The sequence below is a fragment of the Thunnus maccoyii genome, chromosome 9 (assembly GCF_910596095.1).
Source record: "Thunnus maccoyii chromosome 9, fThuMac1.1, whole genome shotgun sequence".
Taxonomy (NCBI): Eukaryota; Metazoa; Chordata; class Actinopteri; order Scombriformes; family Scombridae; genus Thunnus; species Thunnus maccoyii.
In genome coordinates this window covers 21218872-21243494 of record NC_056541.1, presented here as the reverse complement: position 1 = coordinate 21243494, position 24623 = coordinate 21218872, and the positions used below count along the sequence as shown (strand labels likewise).

The following is a 24623-nucleotide window of genomic DNA, read 5'->3' as shown; positions in this document are numbered from 1 at the left end:
TGTAGCTGTCACATCCATTGTATTCACGCCTTTGTTTCCAGTAACCCGGCAAGAAACAACTGTCATGTCACATAAAGTCTGTTTCTGCACAAAATATCAGGTATGGCTAGTATGTATTTGTCTCACATTCTGAACAATAAGACATATTCAGCATTAAAAAAAAGTCTCATTCTTTTGTTGCTGTTTTTTTCTTTGCTTTTTGTGAGTGTTTCTGCATGTATAGCATTCCCATAAAGCATGTCTCATTGACTGCTTGATCCTTTTCCAGAGCTGAAAGTGAAATTCAATTACTGTTTTTATGTTTTATTTTCAACATCAGAAGTCAAAGTCAGGCCCAGTCATTTCAATTAAACTCTGGCTTATTGAACTATAACTGCATTCTATTAACTTTATCTTAATTACTTTTCAGTGTCCGCTGTAACCTTGAGCGTGGGCATTGCAGTCTCATGGGTATGAAGTGTTAGACGTATAGGTTTACAAGAAATCAGTGCTTAAATGTGTTTATATCTAGAAAAATCTATTTTCTCTTTCAGAGTAATGGAGTAATTTAACTAATGCTTTTAAATGCAGGTCCCTGTGGGGAATACTTGACAATATATGGACTTTTCTGTGTCTGGCTGTGCAGTGGAATGGTGTGGAAGTGCAAGACTGAGTACTTACATTTGAGCCGAGGTGAAATACACAAACTACTCTAAAGACAGCGGACATCAGCACTGTAGCTTCTTTTGCTGGATGGAGAGGCTGTGAACTTGTGACCTTTTGCTGTGTCAGGTGTTCTGGGTTTAGTTCTTGTGAATCATACAGGGTCATAAAAAAATGATGGGTTAGCAATTTCACTGTAACTGGCAACACAATTCATTATATTTCATGATTGTTTTTTAAGCTAAATAATAGACTTCATATACAATTATTTTGATTTTCCATCAGATCCCTCTGTTAAGCTATAAATATGCAGTAGGAAAAAGTCTTTGGTTTTGTCAGATATCCAGATTCTTTAACTTTATCTTATGCACCTTTTGTTTTGCCTTCTCTGTTCCTGTTTATTGAATTACTGAATTATTCATTTTGTAGATTTGTATTGCATATTGATTCATGCTTTTTTTAAACAAAGATGTCAGGGTTCACAACAACTATATTAAAGGATTGATCAAAATTCACTTTATAATGGCTGAAATGTTGTTTTCACCTGTATAGATGGAGGCTCTATTCTCCAATTTCCTGAATTTTGATTACCCTTTTGGAGAAGTTTGTATCATCAATTATTCATCCCTTCGCTCTTTTTCTATCTCTCCCTCTTTTGCTGTCTGTCTCTGTCTCTCTTTCCCTACCTACCATGCGTGAATATCCTTCCACCTGAGTAAGCACGCTGTCATTCATAACACACCCAGTCTGGGCAGAGATAAATAAATAAACCAGTCACATATATGCCTCATTTCATATGCCATTTCCATTTTCTTATCCATCACTTTGCTGCCTCTTTGGTGTACTATCATTCAATTAAACACCATTATCTGCTGGTGTGCTTGGGGGATTTTGCATACCTAAGCTGCCCAATTTGACTCAACCTTTAATCTAAAGCAAAAAGGCAATTAATCAACAGGAATCAGTATAACAGAAAAAAAAGAGTAAAGATGGCAGACTTTATGAAATTTGCTTTAATTAAGTGAATTACTTCAAGGGAATGTGATGCAATTTGCAATTTACAAAAAAAAAAACAGTTTGGAGATGAAGAGGAGAGGCTTTGAAACATCACTGAGGTGTTAAGCAACAGGGTTTAGCCTCTAGTGTTTTGATGGGGCTTTCATTTAAAAGGGATCAGATGACATGTTTGCTCAACTGCTTTTTATCCCACAGGGCTTATAAAGAAAATGATTGCAACTCTGCATTATAAATAATCCCCAGGTCCTTCTCATATTTAACATTCATTTTACCAATGGCAGCGATAAATAAAAGCTTATCATGGCTTGTCTTGCATTCTTTAATGGAAGTGATTATACGAAGAAACCATGTTGATTTTGTCATTCTCAAAGTGTTTGAGTTTATAATGTTTGCAAGATTGTATGTACTTTTGAGGGTGCAGGTAGACCATTACGTAACGCAGTATGTCTTCTGCATGTTGTTTGCAGACACATTTTCATCTCCTTCCAAATCATGATGCCTTTAATGCCTTCCTCTTATGCCCTCATCACCACAGTGAAATCTTCCAGCTTCACTGAAAGCACTTCATCTCAGAAAGTGTTGTGTGATTATCTTACCAGACAGACTCCTGGTAAAAATGAAGGGAGTGACAGGTGGGGATCAGACTGAGAATACGCAGCTGTGGTTCTTTCCGCTGATAGGAATCTCTTGTTACTAGTTATTTGACAATTATTTGACAATTTTCAAATTGCTCACTGGAAGGTGGCTACAATTTTGTTAAAAAAACAACATTGGACTTGAGCAACATAATTGTTGATCTGCATAATTGTAAGAACAAAATTAACACTTGGAGAGCAACTCAAGAATTCACTTAATTATCCACACATCTACAGTACAATCTAAAAAGATATGCAAGGTACAGCATATGGAAACAAGTGATCACAGACAGTCAGGTGTGATGGTTGGCTCCTATATGTACACATTATATTATTGATTAGGTGTTTGTAATTCAGTCATGTTTATCAGGATTTATGATTAAAATGCATTCCTTTAATTTATTAAATGACACATTATGCCACTCGAGGTTTAAATGACTGCTCTAAGGCAAAGCTTAAGTATAAATTTGGTTGGATACAGTTGGATAAACTAAATTTAAACATGGCCTAAACTTAAGAAATAAGCCACCTCACTTTTTATTGTCTTTTATTGAATTTATTGTCTTGAGATTTTGAGTGTTTCTATTTCTTTTTTTCTTTTTTCTTTTTTTTTTTTACAGTGTACTGTATATATCTGGGTATATAAATAAAAGTTGTAACTTTCCGTGAATGATGATCGGAGCAATTCAGACATACAATAAGTTAGCAGAATCGCAACCTCCCCTCTTAGTGCTGAATCATAAAGAACAGGTCAAAAGGCAGAAAGTCTAGTTTGGCAGCAGAATCTGTTTTTTTGTGATTGGTTGCAGAGGGGTAGTTTAAACCTTTTCATAGGTCAATTAAAAGAAGAATTGTATCATGTAAACAATTTAACCTGATTACTTTCTGGCTGTGATCTTTCTGCGCATGCCCTCCGTCTTGACCTAAATGCGTGGGGATTTACGTTTCTCCACTTCCAAAAAATGGCGGCTTCCAAGCTGAACTGGACCTTTGTAGAGAGTTTGTTTTTGATACACACTCTTTAAGAACTGAACATTATTAGACGTCTAGACAGTAGGAAAATAAGAAATAATGACCTATTCAAAAAAATGAAAAAATGAACGAAGACGGGACAGACCAAAGTGTTGAACAAATTACAAACCGCTGGAAAACTTTGAGGACCGCCTATTACAAGGCTAAATCCCAAAATAACAAAATCACTTTTACGCATGTCACACAGCTGTTTTAATTAAATGTGTCAGAGCATATTAACACCAGACCGTATTATATCACACCCCATGTCTACAGTTGATCCAAAATCTTCAATCGGAATGAAAAAAAGTGTGCATGTAACTGCAGCTAGCTGTCCAAACTTTTGGCTGGTACTGTATGTGTATATGTCTGTGGGTGTGTTGATCACCTTTGATTACATAATATTTAACTTTAGTTTAATGGTACCACATCCTTTATTAATTAGTGAAGTAAAGTTATTATGAAGGGTTATCTATATTCTATTCTATTATACCTCCTCATTTAAACTAAAACGAAGGGGATAAAATATTTAATTCACACTTATGACACACAGAAGGTCATCTACAGTGCAACGTTCATATGCTGTGAGTTGAGCTGCCTCCATCAATCACTTCTTGTTGCTTTTGAAATAACCTGATTTTCACTTTCAAAAACTGTCAGAAAGCCCTGTGTGGATTGTTGACTTCTCTTTTCTCCTTTCTTCAGTCCTGCGTATTTGAAAGCACCTGTGCCAGTTATCCATGTTTTTCTACAATATTTGTTATTGTGTAACACTCTATACTTGTATTTGGATTAGTATAGCATCATGTTTTCGATTGAGGGAATAGTTGAGGAGGCTAATGGAAGAGAAAGGAAGATTATGAGATGTTCTTGATATACAAATGTGTTTGATGTTTCCAATTTACCCATGAAAAAGGTGTTATTTACTGTAGCTCTAATATGTAAATATTTTGAAGATATTTCACTGATGCTCTACTCTGACTCACTGTAAGTGAAAGGGCAGAATAAGTTCAAATTAATTTCTAGAATCCTGATCACTTAAACTGCAGCAAAAACAACCAATATATAAAAAAAGGTCAGAGTCATTGTGCCCTGACAATTTTAGTTTAACTTTAATGAGCCCCCGGGGGAAATTGGCTCTTCACACAAGCAGAGAATAGCGTAAAGATTTGAATCAGACAAATAGTGCTTACATATTGAAATAATGCTAAAATTAGAGATCTGTATATACAAAACGCAGGAAGCAGATTTATCTCAGGTTGAGACCATGGAGTGATAATGTAAGGGAGAAATACAAAAACAGCTCGCTGGAGAGATAGAAAAAATTGTATTTGTTCAGCATTGGGAATCAGTAGAGATATGACGGGAAAGTGACATGACTTGGAAATGCGAGTTTTTTATCTAAATAATAACTTGAACAACCTGTTATCCACATAAAGGGAACAGGTGGATTAAGGCCTTTAGATGGTTCACCGGAACCAAAATTCCTCAATAACCCAAGTTTACATCCAGGGCTAATTTCTGGAGGGATGTGCAATTGTCCACAGGTTAATGAATGAATGAATGGTTTTATTTTTGTGTCTAGCCCTTAATGGTGAATAGTTTTGTAGTGTGAAAATGTAGGGTGATGAGAAGTTATGCTTACACCTTTGACCTTGATGACCTTGCATGCGTGCTAAACAACTGAGTTAAGTGTTTACACGGATGTTGCATTAATCAGAGTGTTGCTTTATCCTGGGTATCACTACATTATTAGATCATTAATAACGTTGATATAAGGGTGCATGTATTATTGAATACATGAAAGGCTACATTTTTTTTGGAAAGTGTTAGTTTTGCTAGGCTGGCTGGGAGGATGGACAGGAGATAATTTAAGATGAAAGAGTGACCTGGGCAGAGTACATGGTGAAAGAATGGTCTGATTCAACAGATATGAAACACTGTAAACCTACCAAAAGTTGTGGGCCAGGGGGTTAATTATGATGCTGAGATTGATGGATTTTCCAGGTAAAACGAACAACTAACACTAGAGATTCAAATCCATTTTTTACAGTATTCCTTTTTTTGGTTATTTTACACCTTTATGCTATAACACCAGTAGAGAGATGACAAAAACAAGGTAGAAAGAGATGCAACAGATGTCCCTGACTTGAACCACAGACATTCCAGCTCATGGTCAGCTTAACCCCTAAATTATGTGGGAGCCCCGCCTCCTTGTGTTTGTTACCATTTCTCTTGACCCTTGACTCCCCTCTTTCTCCCTTAGCGAAACATGTGAACAGTAGAGAGCAGCAATAATGCAGCATTAAACTGAATGCAAGCTGCCATTAAACAACATGAATGGCAAGAAAGTCCAGGATTACTCCCACATTAATTGACAGCAAATGATGGGCAGTACATGATAACGCAAAGCCAGTAAGGTCAAGACAATCCTTTTGGAGGATGGACAAAGAAGGAGTTGTTCCTTAAGTCACATTGGTTGAGGTCAAGTTCCTTGAGTATAGGAGTTAGATTGATGATGGCAAGAGGCTGGTCTGCTGTTAGAAACAAGTTTTAGGACTGAATGTTGAAAGAGATGAGAGTGACATTAGTCCAGTGTCATAGGACCTACATGAGGAGGCAATCAGCAACTTAGTTTGAGGGTTAAAGGGTAGCTAATCTTTTTCTTGGTAAGGAGGGTCTGGTGGTTTTTTGTGGGTTTAAAGGAGTGTGATAAAAGGTTGATATAGTCGAGACAGTCAAACCAGTCTTTTACCACTTTTTCATGCAAAAAATGATTCACAATTTATAGAGTGGTTAAAGATATTTATGTTTGTACTTTCATATATATTTTGCCCTCCTGCAAAAAAATGACAATGACAGCAAACAGGGCAAACAGGGCCTATTTCATTTACAATTGATACATGTTTTAATTCCACATGTCATAACATGATTCTGTTTATATTTTATATGTAACACAGTAATACAGTCTTCACCAGGCCAGTCACTGCTTGTATGTTTCATTATGCAAGCTTAAAGTAATCATTTTTTTACTACATTTGTGTAGTTGCTGACTGGACATCTGTACTTGGTTAAAAAGGTAAGGTAATAAAAAAGAGATCTACTCAAAAACAAAGAGCTCAGCAGACAGTGCACATTTAGTCACTATGCAGATGGGAAACCTAAAGCCACACTGGTAAACCTTTAGAGACTGTGACTATTAATTATGCCATCTATTGGGACATTGCCGCATCGCACAAAACAGTCCATTGATCTGCAATAACAACTGTATTCATCCCACTCTGCTTCTTATGTTTTTATTCTTTTCTTTTTATATGGCATTGCTTTTTGTGGCATCACCCAGTGGTCCAAGCCAAATTTGAATAAATTATTGAATACACCTCAGGAAAAAGCGCTGATTGACTGAAAAGTGCTCAGACAACACAAAAATGAAACCCAGCTTAACAACAATGTTGCTTATCCTCAGTGAAGAGGGAGAATAATTATGGAAAGAAACAGGAGCTGAAATATGTTAGACAAGGTTGACTTTTTTATATTTTGAAAACAATGGGAGTAACATTTTGTGTTTCATGCTCATATTGCTTACACAAGAACATCAGAGCCTCTGGGAGAGGCTTTTGTCAATATGGAGAAAAAAAATTGAGAATATGAAGGAGAACACTGGAGTATAGAAACCCAACACAGTACAGAACAAAGTACAAAACATAATGAGGCAATTAGTGAACCATCCCAGATGATTATCAGTCATCAGACATGCTAGAATTTCATTGTCATAAAGGAAAACAAAAGTCTGGATATGTCTATTATTTAAACTAAAATTGCCCACTCCCTATAATCCTCCTCCCCTTCCCAAAATGTATTAACTCTTTATTTTCGCCAACATTTTTTTTCTTTTTCATTTCTGAAAAAAAAAATCAGATAATAAATGATATAATGTCAGAAAACTTCTGTATTTCATTTTTGTATCTGAATGAGATGCAACTGAAAACCCTGCAGTATTAGTCATTGGAGACATTCCTGAGCCTTTATAAGTAACTCTACGGCTTTTTAATTTCAAGTCCTCAGGTGTACTTAAATCAATGTGTAACATAAACATGTTTGATAGATGTCTCTTAAAAGTTTTGAAATAACTGACCAATTTGTGCACTGAGTTGTTCATTTTGACTTAATAAACTCGTCAATGCTCTCTGGTGCAAGGGTGGATACCAACCAGGCAAAGCAGTCACATCCCAGTGGCCCCAAAAGCCCTTACTTACTCCTTATTATTTGGGTCTGTATAATTTGATTAATCGCAAATTTGCCAGAAATTTGCACCACTAAAGTACAGTACCAACTATGACAGGACCTGCATTCTCTATGTCCTGGTCCTGAAGAGAGACCCTTTTTCAAAATCTAGTTTTAAGACCTGGATCGTATTAGTTTAGTTTCTTGTATCTCAACATACTGCACTGTGAAAAGAGAAGGTGTTATCACATACACAGAGGATTTTAAATCTTTAGAGTTATCAGTTTGACTGCACAAAGTGTTTTGGGAACTGCCCCATCTAAGCTCCTCTGATCCCATTTAAATTGCTAAGTGGGTTTTCAGACTGTTGCATAGACAGATTCAAACTGCTGTGTAACTGTCCTTATCTATTTACTCACATACACACAAATATTTCAGATGACTGGAAAACAAATACATATTTATGACATTGCCAAGTTTAAACCATTTTAGTGGAAATGCATACCTCTTAGGTATGTTAAAGGGGTTCCTTTGCATTTTTTATTGAAGTATTGTTAGTTAAGGTACATTTGGAGAGTTGTGGTTAAAATGTGAGTGTTATCACCACCAATCCCTAGGTCTGTCCAGGTTCCATGAAAATATATTTCAGCACACTGGAAAGGCAAACACACTGCCAATAAGAAAGAAAAGCACAATGTAAAGAAATGACTGAGAAGTTTAAGAGTGGTGCGTGCTCGGTCTAAAAGAGAATGGATGGTTTGAAAGACTAGAGATGAGATGAAAGATCAGGAAAGGGAAGGAAAGGGAAAACTGTGCTGAGAGGTGGAAAGAGTGACGAGGAGCTGTGTGGATTTCAGGCGTTTACACTAGGCTCAGCCTTGGTTAAGAAACTAATACCTCAATCCAGCACCTGCAGCCCAGTATAACACTCTCTTTTCACATATTCATCTCTGGCATACAGAAAACCCTGAAGGAGAGAGAGAGAGAGTGAGAGAGAAAGAGAGAGAGGCATAATGCTCACCAGCCCAGTTTTATTTTAGCCCCCATGAGGCACTGCAGAATTTGTCATATGGAGAAGCTGAATTTTTGACAGCTTCCAGAAAAGCTGTGGAGTTGGATTTTACACTCCTGTATTCAAGCTTTTTAGCCCTGTGGTTGTCTGTTTTCCTGTGAGTTTTCCTGTGAGACAACATCATATGTCAGAGTGAATGAGAGCAGTGTTTTAAAAAGGACAGTGTTTAGGACTAACTGTCAGAACTCGATATTTATCTGTAAATGTGAGGGCCCATCGTGAAATTTCTCGGAAATTCTTCATCTTAAAGTTGACAGATGCTTAGTATAGAAAAAATCATCATAACAATGACATTGGATTGGATTGGATACATTTACATACAGTATGATATCTTAACTCAGTCTTGGTGTCACCACAATCCTAATCTTAATGAGTATCCCATTTTATTTAAGGTACATTACAAAAAGACTACAGTCCCATGTTGTGTAATTCTCTCTCTATTTCTCTCCAAATATCCTCTGATCCTACTGTCAAGGCAACAGTGGTCTCCTGCCAGCTTATTCGTTATGGACATTTATAGTATGAAACGGTTGTTGAGCGTACCACTGAGGTCCAAATTTACTAACATTGCACCTCAAGGGCAATTGACTCGTTTTTACAACTCAGCTGCTTCAGTTAAGAGCACAAAGTTGTCATATTTTTCATGAAGAAATGTATGTAAATTAAGCTGGGTGGGTGACTTGGAGAGTTTGGTATGAATCACTCCTCCCTGCTCCATCCACAGACCCAGCAAAGAAAAATCTTCTAGTAATAGATCCACTGCTTCCTTGTGTACTTCCAAACCTAATGTAGTCTCTGACTTTGCCATTCTTTAATTTAACACACACCAGCACACGCAGGGACACACATAATATATTCACTCAACGCTCGCCAAACACACCCCCTACCCACATACATACATCACATACTAAACACCTCATAGTGCTCTCAGAGGAGGCTCTATGGATGTGTGCTATATAAATGCAAATGATTCAGGACACTAAGTTTCTCCCCTTGATCCTCACAGAGGAATGGGAAATCAAGAGAAAAAAAATGCACTGATCAAGGTGCAAATTTAACAGTTTTTAATTCTCCTACAACACATTTAATTTTTGTGTTGGTGTATTGTTTCTCTGTGTGTCCACTGTGCCTTGTACATCAAAGAAACAGGGAAGGGAAAGAGGGAGAGGTCATTACAGCAGTCAGGCACTAACATATGACACTCTGTCTTTTCTGAAAGGTCAATCCAAGATGGAGTTGCTGCTGGAAAATTAAATATTAAGGTTGTGTGCCCATAATGTGTTCCATCCAGGTATATTTCTCTTGTTATATTACAAGTTCAGGTTACGTTTAAGTTAAAAAATTAAAGCATATTGTTGAAAACTTTTGTAGTTTTTGTAACAGCAGTTACAGTGTGAAACTAATAGCAATGTAAATGTACATGGAGTTACAGCATAGTCCCGTAATCACCCATCCTGAATCTGTGCTCCCCCAAATAATAAATGGAATAATGGTCACTTTAGTAACATGTAAAAATGTAAATTAATTCATCTACATGATACATAATGACCAGTAGAAATAGTACTTATTTGTACACATAACTACAGTATACTGTAAACATGCAGAGTTCAGATAGTCTCTGCCTAAAATACAAATAAAGATGCAAATTAATGATTGATGTGTAGCCACAAGTGATGCAGCTCTTAATTACCTATCTAAAGAAAAAGTGCCAAACAGCACTTTTATTACTTGTGAAGGCAAACAATACAATTCTGCTGCACTGCAATACCAATGTCATTGTACTGTAAAATGCCATTGTGGTATACATATCATAATCAGTATGAAAATGTTTAAACACAACCAGATATTGATCTATAAATATTTGAAGAGAGTTGTAGAAACTACTGCAGCTTCCTGCAAGCACTTCCTGACTCCTCACATGCTAATTTGACCATCTTTGTTAGGAGGTATGCTATAGTGTTCTCAGCCTTTTTGTCTTCCATCAGTGCCACAAATCATTTCACAAAGGACCTCTTTGTGGCTCTATTTTGCATGATTTCAGTGGTACAGCCAGTGCAGGAAATCATTTTCAAGTCTGAAATTACAGGTTGGAGTTTGGGTCCTTGTTGAAGGTTTGAAGGATAAAAGCTTTTAGAGGTGAATAGCACAAAGTTTTGCTAGCAGTGTTTCAGCTCCATTTCCTTTCAATTTGCCCTTGCTAATGCTCTCCTTTCATATAGGTATAAATGTATCTTGTACTGTATGCATAATGATGAAACCTACATATAATGTGACCATTTAGAAATACAGCAATCCATAATGAACAATATGAATATGTAGCAAGCATCAAAAATATGTAAAACTTTCATTTGCCATTACCAATACACAAGGTTTGAATACATATCTGCTGGTTCCACAGCTTCACACTCTGTTGTCTCTACACTTGATTATGTCTCATAAAGCTAAAAGAAAGAAATTCATGTATATGAACATGAAGTGCTCATTTATTACCTACATTGCTACAGAACATAGTTAAACTTGATGTAGAACAGCATGCTACCTCAACCAATGATGTGACTTGTCTATTTGCCAATAGTAGGAAGCCTAAGCAGAAAGTGAGGGCCCGGGGAGCAATAAACCACTCTTACCATGACCAAAGGAGAATTAAATGATCCGAGAGAGAAATAGAAGGAGGGTTGGGTATCTCCCGCTCTGTGTGCTTGACAGAGCGCCACAAATGAGACTTATTCTCATCAAGTCATTCTGTCTACTACTTAAAACAATCACACAGAGCCTATTTGACAAGCGCTCTTGCCAACATAGATATCCCACCTTCTCAGCCTTAACAGTTATTTCAGCCAGGTGAATCATGATGGATATTCCTTGTTCAACTGACCATGAATTTAACCCCACCAGCTATAATAACTCTACTGTATCAAGTTCACACTGGGGACATGTGCAATGGCATATATCTGAGTTCAATTTCAGCAGGATTGTATGTCTTGTACGTCTTGACTACAGTAATAACAGCCTGGGGCCAGAGGGGTGTGTCATTTTGAGTGAAAAAAAGTAATTACAACTTCAAGCTCTGGATGAGATACTTTATCTTATTTCTATACTTCTCACCTGAATTCTTTTTTAAAGTCATATCAAGAAATATAATTTTTCATAAGTGTACCAGACAGTGAGGTTCCCAGGAAACATGAGTTTACTGATTTAATTGTGAGTTTCCAAATTGTGACATGTAATATGGCACCAGTCAGCACCAGATGGACAGAGCATAAACTCAGGAAGACAAAAGGCAATCTCTGCAACTATTAGAGGACATTACAGTGTTTGAGTGTCAAGTGAAACACAGAAGTCAGTCAAGTTGTCATCCTACATTTTGCTAAATATAGTGTAAATGAAAGTTTAGACTGAAGGGTAGACAGCATGGTGTTTGGAAACTATACTGTGACTGTAAGGCTCAATCTAAGGAGTGTCAGATGAAGGTTATGACCTCTTGATGGATTGAGTGGCTATAAGAGCGTTCAGTGATTTCTGGCTTTGCAACAACCATGGACATTCAGTGGCTTTTCCTATTGTGGTGTGTTGCTGGAAAGGTCCAAATACGGTACTTTGTAATAAAACCCACGGGGAATACAAAAGCTTTTGAATTATGGAATAAAAGGCATCTTAAGTGGATGAAGTCATGCTGTTTCAGTCTATGATAATGTAATTCAGCTGATCATTTCTGTTTTCTAATGATACCGTGGTTTTAAATGCCTTTCATATTATTGTATTAATATTCATAGTATTTTTTTCTAACCTCATTTAAATGGATGTTGGAGAAATGCAAAAGAATTACATAACCAGTTCACAAATTAGCAAACACTAAAGCCTTGCTACAACCTGATGAACATCTGGCACTAAATAAATCTCATTTTGTTTGCAAACCTGAGATACTGATTGACTTGTCATTGAATCATCTGTTTATATTTCTACTTAGTAGCAACCATGAAGCCAACACACAACATGTCAAATTCTGTGCAGTCATAAAATAACTGGATCATTCTGCTGGTTTTATTCAGACTTGCATTAAAAAAGCAGCAAGAACTCTGTGAATATAAAGTAATGCTAATTAGGTGGGAATATCTAGCAGCTTTTGCTATGTATATGCATATCATATTGCTTATCACTAAGGATTGTGCTTTGCTTTACAATGCACCACTAAGTCTGTCTTCAGGGAATATGAGCAATTACAGAAAAATAAAGACTCCTTAGGTACTGATTCCCATAAACCGAAATTACCCAAAAGCACACCTGGGCCAATTCCCTGAATATATTTAAAGGTCCAGTGTGTAGTATTTAGTAACATCTAAAAGAACAGACTTGGTAAAATTTGAATAGATTATTTATAAGTATATCTTATTAGTGTCTAATCAGCCGAAAAAAATAATTGTTGTGTTTTCCTTACCTTAGAAATAAGCCCTTTATATCTACATGGGAGCGGGTCCCCCTCCAGCCGCCATGTTGCATCGCCATGTTTCTATAGTAGCACAGTATGAACAAACCTAACAATGGCTCCAGTGAGGGCCTTACGCGTTTTAGATTCAGTGGGCGACGACCGGAAATGCACCAGTTTTAGAACGAAGAAGAAGAACGGACCAAACATTTTGTATTGTGAGAAGTTTTTGAAACCAAAATCTGATAAATGGCGGATCATACTTATTTAGAAAATCACAGGAGCGTGAAATGTCGTCGTCAAAGAAACGAAAACACAAAGAAGCTAAACGAAATCGGGAGAAGCAACGGCATAAAACGAGGATAAACCCAGATGGAAATCCCTGATGAGAGAAATGTTTGCAGACTGATGCCGAAGTTTCCTGTTTACTGCTGGGCAGGTAAGAGTGTAATGTATATTTATTTTGCCCTGTTGGTAATTGTTCAAAACCTAGATGATGTACAGTGTTTATTAGTAGTACATTAGTTTCCCTGAAAAGAAACGCCGCCATGTAACGTTAAATATTAGCACATTTTAGCTTAAGTTTGTGCCTCTCACGGAGCTGGTGGTCTGACAAGAGACAACAGGGAGGCGACGTTGTGCTAATAACCCAACGATTTATCCATTTTCTATGGCAGTAAGACAACACATTGACTGATAACTAAGATATTTAGCGCTGGTGATGTGCTAAAGACAGTAAGTCAGAGTAATGACTTAGTATGAAAGATAAACTGAGGAGAAGTCTGCTCATCACCGAGTTAATGCATCCTGTGAATTTATATATATATTTTTCACAGTGCTCCATGATTTCATTGTTTGCTCCTAATTTGTCATTTAGGAGCACATGTACACATTGGGGGGCAAAGTTAGCTTATAGTCCAACACAAGTAACGTTTTCCCCGTTTCAATGTTGAAAAACATGTAATTGCTACCAGAGTTTTAATTTTACATTTATCAGTCAGAAGTAGAATTTTTCTGTTATTTATTTTGGTGTGTTTATCCAGGCCAGGCAAGGCTCCCAGCATCTTAGGACATAACATAATGTATTACAAGGGTTTGTGACTGTGTCATAAAGCACTTATTTTCTTGATGTTGCTGTTGTTTCTCCAGCTATGAGAGAGGTCCTGTAGCATCGATGCATGGTATTGCCCTTATCTTCATCCTAAAGTGACTGTGTAATAGGTCAGTGTGAATGTGGGAGTACGTTGGTTTTCATTACAACCAAAGACAACAAAAGTTGATTTCACTGAATAGCTATTTGTCTCTGACTGAAAGTGTGTTAATCAATTATATAATCTGATCTAGTCTGTTGTCGGGATGAAAATCTGCATGGGATAAGGTTGAACAGTTTCTGGTGAGCACATTAGATAAATAGATAGATAGATAGATGATTTATAATAGTAAGTTCATTAATTTGTGCTGTTTTATTTTTCTCAGGCACTATGGGTTGGCATTATTCACCATGTCTGTGACATTCACACCCGCCATATCAGAAGTATTGCAGACCAAGTCAGGAGAGGTCTAGGTAAGTGATACACATTTGTTTGCCTATGTAGCATATTAACTTACCCTGTAAGTCCTACTCTTGGTTAAATAGCACTATTTTCACATGTACAACTGTATAAAATGTATGAAATAGTAAATTAACACAGAAGCAGTTTTCCATGCAGCTGCTGCTCTACACACAGCTCCTGGAGCAGATGAGGAACAGCAGTGCCAGTGAATCATGGGTGTTGTTCCTGCCATGAGAGCATCTTCATCCAGAGATAAATTGAATACCTTTGGTGTGGTTTTGGTCTGACCCTTGTCAGCTATTATATGTGCAGCAATTTGACTGCTGGAAGGTGATCAGATAAGTTTAATCACACTGCTTTTAGTGTTCAAACAGACTAATGATTTGATAGATTATTCTGTCTTTATCAGAATCAACTCTGAAGAACACAGAATAAGCTGTCAAAATGTTTGTTTGAACAGTAAAAGCTGCATGTTTATGTTATTCTTTTATTGTCCAGATTGAAAAGGATGTCCAAAAATGTTTCTGTTAAATAAAATATATTTTAATTACAAATGTCATTATTCTTAGTGTTGTTTTTTATATTTTAATTTTGTGGTTCAAACTAGTGAATTACAGTTAACATAACCTGAAGTGGCAATGAAAATTAATCCATAACATGTACTGTTCCATAACATGTACTGTTCTGAGAATCAGTGGTATTCCAACTTCACTACTGTTTTATGTTGCTTTATAAATATAAATAATGACAATATAAAAAAATAATGGTGAAAGTGTTAATGACAATATACTGACTGCAGGGAAATACTGTCATTGTATAAGTATATATTAATATGTTTATCATTGCAATTATCACAGCACATCTGATGAATATCTTTTATTTGGTAAACTTGCACATTTAAGTTGAACAAATGTGAATATATAAACAAAAAGTTTGATAATTATCCAGAAAATATATAAATATAGAAAATGTATGGAACAAGTATAAAATGAATAAAAATCAGAAATGTAACAAATAAATATGAGATGATTTGATGCCTTGATGATGAACAGGCAGGTGTGTGAGTACCTGAGATACTGTGTGGACATTCCAGAGGACCTGGAGGGAAACTCAGAGGCCAGTGTGATGTCTTTGGAGGACCAGGGAACTTGTCCCTGATCCTCCACACACAGCAGCTGGGGATGACAAGTTGGTTTCCCTGGCCTAAAGAGCCATGCTGTCAATAGATGAAATGTCTATAGGCAGCATAACGGTACTCCCGAATGTCATCCCCAGGCTTCCTGGTTTGGCCAAATACCATAATGTCCTCCCAGTACCGCCTGTGAATGCATAAAAAGCATTTTCAAGACAGCACTGGGAGAAGTGCGGTATTATTATTACACAATCTGCAGGGTACTGGCCACAGCATTTCCTCTCTTGTTCCATAGGCATGTCTGTACAGTTACTACAAGTACACCATGGTACCCCTGGCACTCCAGCAAACGGTGGGACACCATGCCTGCACTGATGCATCATCAAGGCATCAGAAATGAACCCTGGCTGCCTCTGAAGCAGTTCGCTGGTGAGCTGCCTGTGCTCCTCCAAGGTCATTTCTTCAAGAAGTTTCTGAAAAAATAAAACACAGGAAAAACACAGATAAGGCTTTATAGGTTATAAGTTTCATGATATGTTGGAAATATGGTAATGGTAGTGCAGAATATGGATTGTAGGCTGTCCAGTGTTCCCAAACATGTCTACAACAATAACATGATTTTTTAAAAAGTCAAAATATTACTGATCGATACTGTTCCTATATAATATTTATATAATCATTCAGTAGTGTTGCTGATGTTTTCAGTAGCCTCTTTTATACAGAGAACTCACATTATAGCCATAAAGAGAATCCAAGGGGAGGACATTTCTCTTCATTTGATAACGTTAAAAGGAAAGTTAGACTTTTCTGTCAGCTTCCCGACTCATTTTAAAAAGACGAGAGAAAGAGAGAGAGAGAGAGCAGCTGTGGTCGAGTGAGCTAGAAGGTGAATGAAGAGAGGGAGCGCTAATAACGTTAGTGAGGAAGCCGGTGAATCAGATCAATAAACGTTATTTTCTGATTGTTTCACAGTGGTTAGTTTCTAAAGCACAAACACACCCACACACCTCTTCAACCCTGCATGTATGCTGCGCCGCCTGATTTGGTCTGAATAGGGCTAAACAGAACAGCGAGGCGGATTACACGTGCAGTATTCCCGCCTTGAAAGGGCTGTGTAAAAGGGGCTACTGACTCACATTACACTGATAACACATCAAACTATACAGACTACAGTAATGTAAAGCACAGAGCTGCTATGTAAATACCACTTTGTGTTGTATAGGCATTTTTAACATCATGCAGAATGGGTAGGAATATGATAATATAATTGTATAAATAACGTCACAAACCTCAGTCACTTCGGTCCCTTCGGAGGGTTTCCAGCCTCTTCCCCTGCTTCCACGGTGCCGGTGTTTGCTCTCCTCCCTCGCCTGGCCCTGCCTGCAGCAGAACCGCTAACTCGCCCTCTTTCTCGCCCTCTTCCTCCTCCTCTAACCTCCGGTACTTGACTCTGCAAACGGAATATGTAACATTATCCTGCCAACACTATCTCGCTATCAATAATGCCTAATGTTAGAATAAAATAACGTAAGTTTTGTTTAGCATGACGTAGCTAATGTTAGCTTGTATTACCAAAACAATAAAACACTCATAATTGCTATCTTACTTGTGAGCTATAACCTATAGTATTATAGACTAAATAATTAAATACATCTTCACCTCATTGCTTGACTTGTTAGAAATGCTCGAAGTTGTCGTGGACGATGACATGTTCAGCAAATAGCTTCTTGTCCTTGAAGGCCACCGAACCTCACCGTTAGGGGCCACTAAATACCACACATATTACACACTGGACCTTTAAAGTCAATAACTCGGAAACAAGATTTTTTTTTCTCTGACTGGACGGTTTGCCAAGTAGAAGTACCCTCAATATTTAAAACAAGGCTTAAAATTGTTTAACTCCCTGTGCTTTGCCCCTCTGCATATGTTCTGCTGGCATGTCTCTTACATCACTTTGGGTTTTTTACTTCCTCCTGTATGCCTGTGAATACACAACATAAAATGTCAAATCCTTGCTTGAATCTGTGCCTCAGGAATGCCTGCACAGTCACAATACCCTGCACTCTAAGAAATAAAATGTTACATTTACTTAATTTAGTAATGTCAACAGGTCCCACAAGACCACGTTGAATAAATGAGAAAAATAAAAGAGGATTTATTATTACTAAATACTGTCAAGCAAATCTCACCAAACTATTAATTGCATGCTACATCATTCAGTTATGTGGAATTAATTGAACACACTAATGTTGAATTTACTTAAGACATTTAGGTTTGATTTACTAAATGCAGTTATGTTAAATTTACCTAACACAGCTGAGTTGTATTAACATTGTAGGATTTTGTTGATTTTATTAAACATGACGGAACACCACATGCTCCATCAAGGTGACTGAGTGAGTGAAATAAATACAACTTAACCTGACTTTATTTAACAGTGTCAGGTCAGAAAAGGTTGAAGAATGTGCTTCACAAAAACGATATCAATATATTTGCCATAATACATTATGAAACCCAGGAAGCAAATGTAGAAAGATTTACTATTTTGTACCATTTGGCTCTTGATGTCACGCATTACTTAAAATAGATGAAAATATACATGAGAAATACATAAATAAAAATAAAAAACAATATATAAAGAATATATATATATAAAGAAATTAACAAATAATGAATACTCCAGTGCATTGCCTGAATTATTTATTCTTTAAAAAGTAAAGAATTACTAGAGCCCAGTTTGATCAAACTGCCATTTTTGTGCATTTAAACATCAGCCAATGCTCACAACTGAAAAACCAGAAGGTTTTTTTTTTTCAGTCAAGCCAGCATTCCAAAATGCACATGCACTCAGTTTACAGTGATATGAAAACAGGCAACTGCAATGAGTAACAAAGTACAGCAAATGTTTGACAGTTTTGGTTGATGGATGAAAACAATCATAAAAAAGATCAATATTTTGTGTTTAGAGATCATTTATCTAGAGCCAGCAGTCCAAAATCAACAGGTGATTTAAATGGTCAGAACTGATTAATGTTCTTTCTTCAGATATTTTTTGTCTAGCCAGCAGTCAAAAATTCAAAATACTCAGTTAGCAGTAACATAACAGAAATATCAACAAATGCTGATAACAAATGAGAGACACCATTATGTCTTTTGATATCTTTTTTGTCGAGCCAGCAGTCCAAATTGCTCTGTTTGCATTGATATGAAAACAGGCAGCAGCAAGCACTAACAAATCACAAACAATATTGCAAAGCAAATATTTGGCAGTTTTGGTTGAGGGATGACAAATATAATAAAAATCCATCAATATTCTGTCTTTAGACATCTTCTTTTGTCTAGAAGCAGTCCAAAATCTCAGGATGTTCAGTTACTGTGACATAACATCAGCAAAGAGTCCAAAGATACTGAGCTCACAATTGTTCACTGAACCTAACCCAAGGTTCACAGTCTAATCAATTGCAGGTTATTATTCATATAGTCTGTTTTTGTGAAAAGCCTGTTGCCATCCAACTCTATGAACACATTTTGAATTGTAGAGGTTGCTCAAGTTTAAGCTGTAGATCAGTCCAAGCAGGACTGCACAACCCATTTGCCACATCTGTAACCTCAACCTTCTGAATTACGCCGCCAACATCCTCAGGGGATCTGTCGGCTCTGCTCCATCGTGTCGAATGACAAATTCCGGAGACCATTTCCTCCATTTCTCTCCTCGCATCAGGATTATCAATATCCTCAAAATGGAAGAAAAACAAAGTATTAATTAAATTCTTATATATGTTTGTATGTATATATGTTTATATGGACTCGGAGAGCAGCTGTCATTTTCAATATGAATTACTCTAATTGATTTCTCAGATGTCTATAAATTGTCAGACTATAATAAAAAGTGGCCATAAGAATTTCCCAAAGCCCAATGAGACAACTGGACAAAACAAAATTTGAAGACAACAGTCCAAAACCCAAAGATCTTGAATTTACAAAGATATAAAAACAGAAAAGGAGCAAACAAGCAACATTTGGTATTTCTGCTCATAAATTACTTATAAACAATATTATCGTAACAATTGCCAATTACTTTTGTCAATTGACTAATCCAATGAATTAACTTATTGAGCACAACCCATACAATACAATGGACACAAGTACAGGTATTACTAGACCCTGCCTGAAAAGTGCAGCTGATATACCAGTAACAAACAGGAGTGCAGAAAAATTTGCAAAGAGGCAGGAGCACTTTGACAGCAGCATAGACTTACTTCCACAATCTGACATTTCAGCACACCTACAGTTATTCAAGACTCATGGTGCAGTAGAGCACACCTCCTTGCAAGTGTGAGCAGGGAAGCTACACAATGATGATCGAGCTACTTTAGAGAAAATGATATGCATGCGGTTACATAGATTGTCAACCAGAAAACACAAACAAGTTCATTTTCACTGTAAAATATCCCATTCAACACATATCTGTGTTGTCATGATTCTCATGAAAAATGTCTGGTTGGGCTATTACTCATACTCTATGATGCAACTTACCAAGTACTCCTTTATGAGGGTGTCAGGCTTTTCACTGATGTTGCAGCAAAGCCCTTTTAGGACACACTCTTGACAATTTTCACTGCTGGGATTCTGTGGAGATGAACAAACCTTCACAGTCTACACACAACTACACAGAGTATACCGTGTTCAGTGTACAGATTTTATTCAACCTAAATGTCAGGGACCAATCACAAGGGACCGTATTACGAAGTTGCTGAGTTTCAGAGTTTCTGAGTGTGGTTTCCAAAGAAATTGATTCCTGAAAAGTTGTCCATACCATTAACATATATAAAGTGGGCAAAATAGGAACATTATTAGGAACATTCCAGTACACCACCACTACGCACTACAACCTCAATAATAAACATAAAGTAAAAGTACCACCTTTCTGATAATGTCAACAAAAACTGAACATGTATAAACTTCATTGTATTGGATTGCATAAGATTGCACAGGTGTTCCTAATAAAGTGCTAGGTGAGTGTATAACAAAATAAGATAAAGCTAAAAAAAGTTAAATACAAACAACTTGGGGTAACATTTCATATTTTGCTGCCTCTTTGTCAGATTTGAATTCTTATAAGACAAACACAAGGAGGGGAACATCATTTAATAGTGTGAGAGTTAGGCTAGCAACAACAGGCTTTTCAAATCTAACATTCAAGTATACAACTGATCATATAAAAGTCAAAAATACGCATCACCTGTTGTTAATGCACCAATATATTATATTGTTGAAATAATTTACAGACTTACCAACAAAACCGATGGATGGCTGTAGATTGCAATAAAAACTTTCAACCAACTGCTGTTGCAAGCACATGGTCCAGTTGGTAATCTGCACGTAGGGGAGAACCGGGTTGAAATTAACATGGGACAAAAGTGACAGTGATTTTCTCTGAGCCCATACAAGTCTGATATGCCTAACTGTATCAGCCCATACAGCATGCAACACTTACAAGAACAGTGAAAAATCGTGTGGATACATCATACTTTCATGGAGTTTTACCTTAGAAGGTGATTCCAATCGTAAATTCACTCAAGCGGTACATTTTTTTAAAGGACAAGTTGTGTTTATTGTTTCATGTGTCATAGTAATAATCATTTGACAGATTATTTAGTACTTAAACACATCCTGAAGTTTGCCATGTCAGAGCACTGCCTGCCCCCGCAGCATCAGCCACCTCCCAGACCACCTCAACAAGGGCACCGCAGCACCGGCCTTCCCACGACCTTCATTCTCCCCTACTGCACATGTGCAGAGAAGTACAGAGATCCCATTGGGACACTCTTCATTCAGTTTAATGCCTGCAGTACGTTTTAAATAACTCGATTACATAGCTTCAAATCAGCGCAGTTATGTATTCCTGAAGCCTCACACTATTATGTTAATGCAATGACACTTTCTTGTTTTGATGGTCAAAGCTGCAAATATTTAGTAGTTTCACCATAAAACAACTAGGTAATGTAAACAACATCCAAGTTTCATTTCTTAGAGTATGCATGCTGCTGTTATATTTTGTATTTTTTTATTATGTATTATTGTTTCTATTATTTATTGTTGATGTGTGTCTGTGCCTATGTGTATTCTTCCTTACGAAGTTCACTGTTCTTCATATACCCTTTATTCTATGCCTTGTGTGACTTTACTGTAAATCATATTAGATTGATGGTGTTTCAAAACAGCTATGCTTGAGATTGATCTTCAAAATTAAATCTGAATTGATGCTCGATGAGGGGGATGAAAGGGGATTTGTTTTCTGAATATGAAATAAATTTGGCTTTAAACTGTCCCGCTCCCTGAGGAAGAAAATCTGGCGTTTGAAATGCCATCCCCAGACTGCAGTTGGTGGGATGGTAACACAGCCTTCATAGTGTGCAGTACCAACAGTCAGCTCTCTCCCTCTCACATCTACATGGTGGATTCTTGTCCTCATTTACACATCAGTATCTGTTTGATCTCCATCAGCCATGCAACTTAAAAGCGGCAGCCTTGCATTTGGGCCAGGGATGAAGAGACATGGATGTTTTAAGCACATGCAGGCATGCATCATTATCATTTCCCCTTCCTTCTAATTAGTTAATTGAAAGGACATCTGTGTAACATCTACAACACATTAGTGTTTCCCAGTGGATTTGCTCTGGTACTAGTGCTACTTCAGTTCATTGTAGCATCTTTTGAACAATTACTGCAAATTCTATTTTATCTTGGCCTTTAATTTCATGGAACATTTTCACAATTTGCAATCAATGCACAGCTTTATTAACTCAATTTTTTTCCAGCATATTATATGATGTGTCACAGTGCCTGTCTTTGTGGTGGGAAAGCACTGGGGACACATCTAAACTGTATGGCAACCAGTAAGGCAGCTGCATCCAGAGGATTCCTTTACTCTCTCAGCCTACATCAGGTCATTTAATTCTTTTCTCCCTGCTCCCCTTTTAATACCTCAATGTATTTCATATAGATTTTGTCATAAGCCCCAATCAATACCTCTATGCAAGATTTGTGTTTGCTGCTTAGGCCCAGCAATAGGCCAAGCAAGTAAAAAGAGCAAGTGCCGCAGGACAGATGTGATAAATAACTAACATTTAGTGAGCTAAAACCCTCAGAAATATTTGAACTCAGTCACCCTTAAAGAGGCCAGTTTAACAAACATTTGCATGTGAAACCTCACTTTAACATGTTTCTAATCAATCATGATTAGCCTACATATTGTGATATTGGATGCATTACCAGAAAGGCATAACATACATCATGGTTGTGTATGTATGTAATGTCAAATATCAAATATCTCATATGCTAATGACATATCAAAGCAAGCATTATGCATCCTATCACCTTCTTTTTGCTCTTCTCTCTTCTTTTGTCTGTCTCCATTCTTCTCTCACTGTCTCTTTTTCACTATACTGGTAGGAAGGTGCTACAGCTAACAGCCAAAAGGTGTGATACCTAGCAGGAAATGCATTCTGGGAAGCGCTGACACCCCAATTACCTGCTGGCAATGGCAGGGGCAGCTCCTTGTAGTGTCCTTGGGTTGTGACATTTTCCCTTTCAGCTCCCCCTCAGATTTACTGGAATGACTGGGGTTGCTGAGCAGGGCACTTTATAAATACATCTCCTCTCGATTACTGTGACCACTGGCCCTGGGCAGCTGAGTGTAGGTGGGATGGCTTCATCCCTTGAGATCCAATGCTGTAGATCAAGGCCCCAAATGGCCGTCCTAACTCGGCTATCAATCTCTGTTATTGCCTGCCACTGACGCCAGCGCAAAGGGACACACACAATGTGCTACCATCTAATCAGTGTGGTGCCGATCGCTGGATGGTAAACATGAAACAATAGCTCTTGTGTCCCTTGATGCAGGTTGTGTACAGACAGAATTGTGTCATTAGTGATCTTTGAGGAATATTGTGCATTCTGTATTTGCATTCTCTGAACCTATGTTTTAAAAACAATGGTAAATCTGTATACATCTAGTGTATGTATGAAACAAATCCGACCTCCATCCTGTAGATGAACATTATTGATGAAACAAAATAAATACATACACTATGTTAATATCAACACTGTGTTTATTAGTAATAACACGCTATGACATCTTAAACTTTGACTGCAGTTATTAAAACACGGTACTGCTTGCTCACTTATCTAAAAAGGACAAAAAAACAAACAAACAAACACATAATTAGCTTTTAAGCAGTGAGTTTCTAAACAGAAATGTCTTTGCTGCTGCTCTCCCTGACTTAGGCTTTCCATGTAAGCACATAGAAGGGCAGGGATCTCCTAGAACAGAGCCATACTACCAAATATAACTACTGTACTGCAAATGGCAATAAAAGTTTTCTTTTCCTGAAGTGGTCCTATATGTTATATATTATGAAATATGTTAGTGAAGTCAATGCAGAAGTTTAAGTGCAATGCTCCCGACGGCCACTAGATGCTGGCTCCAAAAAATCCCTGGCTCCAATTGACTCCCATTCAAAAATCATCAACTTCTCTCTAGAAATACTAAGACTGTAATTTTTTGTGTAATTGTGTCCTCAATTGCTAAATTATGGTCCTCATTTAGGAAATGATTGCTCCCTTAATAAGATTTGAAGACTTATAGTAGGCTTTGATGTCTGCTGTGTGGACGTTGATGACTGACAGTTCACTCATCTGCTGCTCTCCCCAGTTCCGGGACGTGCACTGTGTCGGACTATTGTTGCAATATTTCCATAAGTTCAATGTTACTTGCTTGTTACTTAACCAGTAGGCTAGTAGCAGGGCATGTTTCCAGAGTGTGAAAGTCAACACCCCACACTCTTTATTTGGAAGGTCTTGGCTCCAAACTGAGAAGAAGGCACAGACTATAAGCAGCAACTCTGGGCTT

At 37.3% G+C, this 24623-nt stretch overlaps 2 long non-coding RNA genes across 2 annotated transcripts; both read right to left on the bottom strand.

Annotated features, from left to right (window-relative positions):
- Positions 1-15583: 15583 nt before the first annotated feature.
- Positions 15584-17511, bottom strand: LOC121904464. The gene is made up of 3 exons (XR_006098235.1): positions 17369-17511; positions 16999-17159; positions 15584-16182 (listed from the first exon to the last, which is right to left on the bottom strand). It is a non-coding gene; the product is annotated as an uncharacterized LOC121904464 (long non-coding RNA).
- A 1862-nt stretch (positions 17512-19373) lies between these two features.
- LOC121903549 lies at positions 19374-21091 on the bottom strand. Its single transcript, XR_006098066.1, has 3 exons — positions 21004-21091; positions 20246-20338; positions 19374-19443 (listed from the first exon to the last, which is right to left on the bottom strand). It is a non-coding gene; the product is annotated as an uncharacterized LOC121903549 (long non-coding RNA).
- Positions 21092-24623: the final 3532 nt, after the last annotated feature.